Below are 8,642 nucleotides of genomic sequence, written 5' to 3' on the forward strand. Positions count from 1 at the left end.
TTACCATAAGTGGTAAAATGACAAAAATGCCCTTAGAGTGTTGGGTGGTCGTTAGCCGGAGAGTCACTTAGGTGGCTAATGTAATGCTTTGAATTTGGGTCGGTCCATCCTGGTCGGGTTTGGGGTGCCACACGGACGTTTGCCTATGGGCTAGACAATTAGTGTCGAGGTGTGTTGCTCGTTATAGCGATTGGTATGTTTTCAAATGGTTAACCGTGTACTCATATTCGTATATCATTCATCAACAATGTATCAGTGATATTCAAATGTTATTGAAATGTCAAAAGTTGATTCAATTATTGTTCGAGTATTACTCACATGTTTTGAACTGTGGTTGATAGGACCTCTGTTTAGTAACCTTATTATTTGATATATTGTGTTATTCGATAAGCATTATCATTTTAACCATCGTCCTTACTAAGCTTTATAAAAGCTTACTTGTATTATTGTTTTACTTCCTTGTAGATTACGTTTTGTGGATAGTCGAGTGATCAGATCAACTTGAAGAATCACACTATATGAGGGTCCTTAGTATATTTTGAAAACAAACTTTTTCTTATATCGCATGTAATAGGAAAATTGGTGAGTGTTTTGTAATATTCATAAACACATATGTGATAAAGTTTTATGTGCTTGCAATGTTATTGTGTTAAGTAGACATTTGAAGTATGCATGCTTAGTTCTAGTTAAAGCATAAGTGGTTGATGCTAATTGAGCATGAAATGGTAAGTTTTGTTATGAGTTGTGCTATATACTTCTAACTTGAAAGTTTAGCTTGAATTGTGGCTTGTTATGTGATTGAAATGTGGTGTCAATGATGGCACATTGGTTAGGCACATAGGTTGGTTGTTTAACTTGATTTGAGTGTCTTAAATTGCATTCCAAGGTATTGTAAACATGTGTGTAAAAGAATGTTTAGGTACCTAAGTTTTTGGATGTGAAATGGGCATGTTTTGGGTTATTTTTGGGCACACACGGCCTGGGGCACGGGTTGCCACACGGCCATGTGTCACACATGAGTAAACCTACACAGGCGTGTTCCCTTAGTGTGTTTGGTGCAGGTTGGTCCACACAAGCACAAAGAGTTACACGACCATATGACATTAAGCTACACGGTCACAAAGAGTTACATGGCCTAGCCACATGGCCGTGTGACCTTATATTACACGGGCACAGTAAGTTACACGATCTACATACACGGGTGTGTGAAATAGTCACATGGGCATGTGGAATAGCCACACAAACGTGTGGAGTAGACACACGAACGTGTGGAGTAGCCATATGACCATGTCCAAAGCCACACGGTCTAGGCTCTATCACACAGCTTGGACACACAACTGTATGACCCCTATTTTGAAAATTTTTAGTTTTTTCCCAAACTTTCTAAATTATTAAATTGGCCCTAATTGTTTCTAAACTATTTTTAGGCCTCATAGGTTTGATTTAAAGCCCGTAAATTTATGTTTAACTTCAATCTGAATTATTTATGAATGTTGTTAAATAATTGATAAACTCGATATTACTTATTGTTAAATGTTTTGAAATGTACGATAATACTCCGTAACCCTAATCTAGCGATGGAAATAGGTTATGGATGTTACAAGTCAATTACTATCAAATAGTAATCAAGTCAGTCATCATAAAGATGAACAACCTGTAGCCACATTTACTTTTCATCAACCATGTAATGCCAATGAAAAGATATCATTTACTAATGTCTTGGGCTATGAATTCCACTATTGTGAATGACGCTACACACTGTAGAAGTTATATACCCAACGCACCAGCTTTCGGTTCCTTATCTATTCGAACTCAGGCTTTTACTTACATCAAAGTATACGAGTCACACATACATGATTCGTCATCCACTCAAGATTTAGGTATGTCACACTATAAATGTCACAAGTGGATAAATTTATAAATAAATTTAGGATCTATTCTTCTTGGGTCCAGTCCAATGTACTGTCAGTACAATCAGTCACATCTATGACTCTATCTTCTTGGAGTCATTCACTCTGATGTCCAAGACAAGGCATCTTCCCAATTGGACTTGATAGACGACATATTGGTTTTTCAATCCATTTTATCATTTCTGATTCTATTAAAGACGTGATTAGGTTCATCTACTAATATAAGTTATCTTTTCGTATTACGATCTGACCATGTAATACTGCTTAGTATTAATTTAAACATTAGACAACTAGTGAGAAACATTTGCTTCTATTTTTCTTTGCATGCAAAAAACCACATGAGGACATTATACAAAGTATATTAATGTAATCTATGAATAATTTTAGTAACCAATCTGTTTAAAAAAATTACAAGTGTACTTATAAGAAATTACTATACTTAGGGCACCAGATCCAACACGAAGGGTTTCACAACTCTCGTTCCTTTTGCATTAAAAGATCACTTAGTCATCTTTCCTTCGAAGAAAGATTCACATTGTGGAAGATCAACTTGTTTAACCGAACTTAAAGAACCATATTTCACAAGTCTAGTAATTCTTTCTTAGTTAATATGATCAAGTCTCAAATGCCAAAGGTACACCTCATTAGAGTAAAAAGTTTTAAGTCTTTTATTCAAAATTTTAGTCTCAATTAGTGTGTACATATTTGGTTTGATAAAATAGAGATTATTTGACATCCATCCATTACAGATAAGTTTGTGATTTCTAAATATTGCAATACTATTATTAAAAGTCATGGTCAAGCCGTCTTTATATAAACATGTAACAAAAATCAAGTTTCTTTTAAAATTTGGTACATAGGAAACGTCTTTCAAAATAATCTTCCTAAAATTATCAAAGTAAATATGTACATCTCCCACTTCTTCAGCTGTTATAGTTGTCCCGTTTCTAGCTGAAACGATAGACTCTTATCTCTAAGATCTTTCATTTTTTCGAACCCCTACAAAGAAACACACATATGATCAGTGACTCCAAAATTAATGACTTAATGGTCTATTGAATCTTCCACTAAAAAAGTTTCTATCATAAAGAGTTCAATACTTTTGCCTTTGGCGTAAGGTATTCCTTCCAGTCTTTACAATTTGCATTGAAGTGCCCTTTCTTACTACAAAAGAAGCATTTATACTTAGATAAGTCTTTAGGCTTCTTGGATATCTTCATTTCCACTTATGGTGGCCCAAAGAACTTACCCTTACTTTTCTCAGCGCATTTTCCCTTCCCTTTTGAGAAAGAAGTAACAGCTAAGTTTGCTTCCGGCTCTTCGTACCAATTGACTACCATTTAACATTAACTCATAGGATTGTAATTCCTTCATGAGTTGTGTAAGCGTCAGATTATTGTTCTCAAGGTTATATGCGACTCAAAAGCCTACAAGAGCTTTGGACAAGCTTTTGAACACCATCATAATTTTATTATTTTGATCCAAATTAGCCTCATTATCCACGGCCTCAGTAAAGTATCCCATAAGAGTAATCATATGGTCTTTGACCAGTCAAAGACATCTTGGCCTCTGAACATGTCTTCTAGTTTATCTAGAATTACTTTTGCAGTCTTACAACTCTTTGGTTGTTTATAAAGGGTATTGGTCACGCTTACCAAGATATAGCAACGAGTTATCTTATCAGACTCCTCCTAGTGTTTTCTAGCCTCAGCTTGAGTGGCTAGTGGGCATTTATTATCAATGACTGCCCTTAGTTTCTCACAACTTAGAATAATCATCAGGTTCCTTTTCTATTCCTTATAGTTATTTTTAATTAGTTTATTTTATGTGAGTATATTTAATAACGGAGTAGGTTCTATTTTCGAACTAAAATAAAAACATTCATTCATTAATATCTTTGTATTAAGCAAATATTTGAAAACATTTTGCAGCATTATGATATGCATTAAAATGATGCATGCGTCTTACATTAAAGCTTGAAAACATTTGTAAGCCGTTGCAACAATAATTCTTACACCTATTGAATCAAGTCGCCATGCGGTGATCATAATCAACTAGTAAGAACATGGATTTTCATTCAATCAGTACATCAACGTAATTCCTTAAGCATTCACATGCACTAATAATTGTTTAACGTTTGGTCATTATTCTAACTTAAGTAAAGTATTGTGGGAAGTTACTTAACTAGAAGAGTTTGAGTGTATAACCATTGACTTAACACCTATCGCGTCATTTACCAAAAATGAGTCATCATGGGATAATCTCGCCGAGTAACATGCTATGACTAGTTTTCCTCTTTGAAGAAAGAATTTCTTGTTATATCGCATGATAATACCTATAACAGGGTCGATTCAACTATCATATGATTACAAGACAGTTCTACTTACTTTCAGGAAATCTCTTCAGTGTGGTCCACATGACAGTCCTACTGTAGGGTAGTTAAATTGTTATGCAATCACAAGAGACCATTGATGGAGACCGTAGGTCTTGTTTAGGGACCTTCTCCCACTTAATCCTTTAAAAACATGTAAGATTTTAATGTCCGATTTCAAACATGAATGATCAATATATGCATGACAAGTACATGTGGCATTATTGCCCTAAATTATATGGCATGTTTATCATACCTATGCATGAACATATATTCGTAGTCAAATAAATATCGTCATGCTAACATATATAAAAGCATACAAATTTAAATGACCCTAACCAGCTAAATTTTTCATGATTCCATTCTAGAAAAGTAAAAAATAAATTATAAAATTCACCCCAAAACATATTTAAGGTATTCTATTTTGCCATCATGGACTTCTACTACGATATAAGTTCACATTATTATCGTCGTTGTCATTCTCTCATCATTTATGTGTCATCACCACCGTCGAATTATCATGGGTCATTACTGTACCACCACCAACCACCGTCGTCGGCCATTGCTAGACCACCATCATTAGCCACTACCGATAGCCACCGACCATTGTTGTAGACCATCACCATCGATCTCCACCGCTAGCCCTTGCTGTTGAACATCACCTTCGGACCACCGGCAGCCTCCCACTTTCAGACCACCATCAATCTATTTTCGATTTGGTTGGTTCGAGTTTATGTTGTCTTGATTGGCCTTGATGCGTCTCGGTTCTCCGAGTTCCATCGAAAAATATAGGTTACATAGATCCTACGTTTGTTTCCGGCTCACATAATTTATTCTAAAATAATAAAATTAAACCCTGCATGGAGATGATAGTCCACAATCTAATTTATACATACTCAAGAAATTAATAAAATTATATTTAATTTTTTAGGAATCACAACTTTGACAAAATTACTCCGTCATACATAATAATAAAAGAATAATATATATGCATTCTCATACATCACCCTAAACATTTATATGATTGCCATAATGTTACATCTTATCAAAAATAATCACACATGAAGAAGAGAGAAAAAATTTGGTATTGATTTATACTATAAACATAGCACAACCTGGTTCTGATACCAAATATTAGAAAAATCAAGTTCGAAAATGATTTTCTTGCACAGTGAAAAATAAAAATTTTAAAAATTGAGTCAGTTTGTGATATTTATAGCAGTAAACCCTTTATCGAAATTGCACTTGTGTTTTCGACTAAACAGATCCTTGTCGTTCCTAGCTTTTAACTAAACGACCTTCTCCATTATTCTCGTACCACGAACTTCTTCAAGTGTGGGCTCGAACAAATTCGAGTCAAACACAGAACCAAATATTATTTACTTTACTTTCAGTGAGAAAGCAAAATTCTCTCTAAATAGAAATCGGTAGAATTGTTATTTCGGAAAATAGAATTAATACTTAGAGGATAAACTCTCACTATTTTCGGGTAAAATAACAATATCTCAAAATTGTATGTTTATCCCTACTGGTGTCATCTATTTATAGGGAGAAGAAGTGAAACCCTTGTTGATTTAGTATAAGTTTGTTTCAATAAAAAACTCCTAGTCCAACTAGGATAGAGGGGGCTAATAATGTGTGCTTCCCCTCGTACGTATTATGATGGGGATTTGGGTCATATGTGCTTCTTGGACTTTTAACCCAACACTTTATAATTTAATTAAATCTAGTACATATTTTCTATTTACCAAAATAAACATAATAAATTAATTTTTCAATATCTTAACCCAATTTTAATTCCGTTAAAATCATGAAAATTTTATCCAAAAAAAATCTATTTAATAGTTCGAATTACATAAATTATTCACCAACCAATTTTAGATAGTTCCTACACAATGCTTTCAATTCATTTCTAAATCTTTTAACTCTATATAGTTTATTTTTATTTGAATAATACCTCTTACGATCATAAAAGTTTTATCATTACTATTGCAACACTTACATTCAAAGAGAAATCATTGTAGGTTATCCCCAAATATTTCATTTATTATTAAACATCTATTTGAATGTTATTATTCTTAAATGTTAACTCAAATTATATTTTGTTTGAATGTTAATATTTTTGTAAACCAATTTTCAAATACAATTCTATTAAATTAGTACGATGCTAGAAATATTTAAAACATATAACAAATCAAAACTTATTAAATATATACTGTAATCATTGAATTTTGTCCAGATTAATTTCGTGTTTTAAAAAAATATAAACAAATTTAATTTTTTTGCATTTTGACCCCTGAAATGTTCTAAAATTGCATTTGACCCCTAAACTTTCTTAAAACTACATTTCAACCCCTAAAATTTTTTAAATTACATTTTGACCCCTAAACTTTCTCGAAATTACATTTTGACCCATAAACTTTCTCAAAATTATGTTTTGGCCCCAAAAGTTTTATTGCATTTGTAGTTTGGTCCTTCTGCCAGCCAAGCGCGATTTGCGCACCTAATCCCTGATTTTTAGGCCACCGGCCTAAGGCATGGCCTCCCTCTCCCCTAGCCACCTACCACCTGCAAAAAGGAAGCAAAAATCAACTATAAAAGGTGTGTTTTACTCCTAAAAAGGAACACCCACAAAAATAAAAATAAAAAAGAAAAAGAAAGTTTCAAAAAAATATTTCAGCAACAAAAAGAAAGAGGAAGAGGAAAGAACGGAAGAGAGGGAAGGAGCGACGACGGTGCAGCGGCAGCGTGAAGGAGGCCGAACGGAGAAGAAGAAAGAAAGAAGAAGGAAGAAGACGAAGAAGAAAGAAAGAAAAAGAGAAAAGGAAAAGGAAAAAAAAGAAAAAAGAAAAAAATAATTGATAGTCGGGTCAAACCGACCCGACCCGATCCGGCGACCGACCAAGACTGCAAAGAGGCCACAATCAAGAGCCCATTGATTTTTTGAAAAAGAAAAAACAAAAAAAAATAGAAGAGCCTATTCAGCCCAAAGAACCCAGCCCAAGCAAGAGCCATTCCAAGACAGCCCAAAGAATAAGCAGAAGCAGGCCAGTCTGTTCAGTAGCCCTCGGGCCCATCAGTAGCGGCCAAGAAGCCCAATCCAACAACAGCGTGACAAAAAAAAAAAAGAAAAGAAGAAAAAAAAAAAAAAAAAAAAAAAAAAAAAAAGTTTCAATTGTGTAACACGTTCGTGAAGCTCGTGTTTGGGATCTTTTCGATAATTTCATTTATTTTTCTTTTAATTTAAAGCTCGTATTTTTATGTTATTTCGTTTTAATATTATTAGTATTTTATGCATTTTTATATTTTTGTATTTATATTTTTAGTTTAATTCAATTTTAATTTTATTTTATTTTAAATAATTTTAATAAATAAGGCAACGAATCGATTTAATATAAAATTGTTGATTTCATCGCTATGTTGGGTGAATATCACTGGTTTGCGTTAAAATCGATACGCCCTTTTAAAAATCGAAAATATTCAAAAAATTTGTGTTTTAAGAATTTTCGTGTTTCTAAAATTTTCATGTTTTAAAAAAAATTCTCGTGTTTCAAAAATTGTCGTGTTTTAAAAATTCTCGTGTTTCTAAATTTTCGTATTTTAAAAATTTTCGTGTTTTCAAAAATTTCGGTATTTCAAAAAAATTCCCGTTTTAAAAATTTTCGGGTTTTCAAAATTTTTCGTGTTTTCAAAAAATTCTCTTGTTTCAAAAATCCTCGTGTTTTCAAAAATTTCGGTGTTTTGAAAATTTTCGTGTTTTCAAAAAAAATCTCGTGTTTTATAAATTTTCGTTTTAAAAAAAATAATTGTTTCAAAAATCTTCGTGTTAAAAAAAATTCTCGTATTTTGATCGAATCGCGATTAACTATTAAATTGAACTTGTATTTTTGAAAATTAAGACAATGCGCGTTTAACGAGATACCAATTTTGGGCGTCGCAAGGGTGCTAATACCTTCCTCGCACGTAACCGACTCTCGAACTCTAATTTTCTCTGGATTTTCACGTAGACCTAAAATTACCTCTTTTTTTAGAAAATTTTAAAAAATAAATAAATTTTTCTTCTAAAAAGAGAATTTATTAGGTGTCCGATCACACCTAGAAAAAAAGATCGGTGGCGACTCCTTTTTCAAATAAAATCGAGATTCGGTTTTTAAGTTTTTAATAATTACTTCGACTAGCGCCCGATGCTCAATTTTTAGGTCGCTACAGCTGGCGACTCCGCTGGGGACAAAATGTTTTTGAGAGTCGAGTCTGATGTTAAACGCGTGTTGTCAAATTTTTAAAATCCTTTGTTCAAATTAATTTTTAATCGTGATCTTTGAATTTTATTTTTTGAAAAGTCATGCATTTGCATTCGGTTT

The sequence above is a fragment of the Gossypium raimondii genome, chromosome 7 (genome assembly GCF_025698545.1).
Source record: "Gossypium raimondii isolate GPD5lz chromosome 7, ASM2569854v1, whole genome shotgun sequence".
Classification (NCBI taxonomy): domain Eukaryota; kingdom Viridiplantae; phylum Streptophyta; class Magnoliopsida; order Malvales; family Malvaceae; genus Gossypium; species Gossypium raimondii.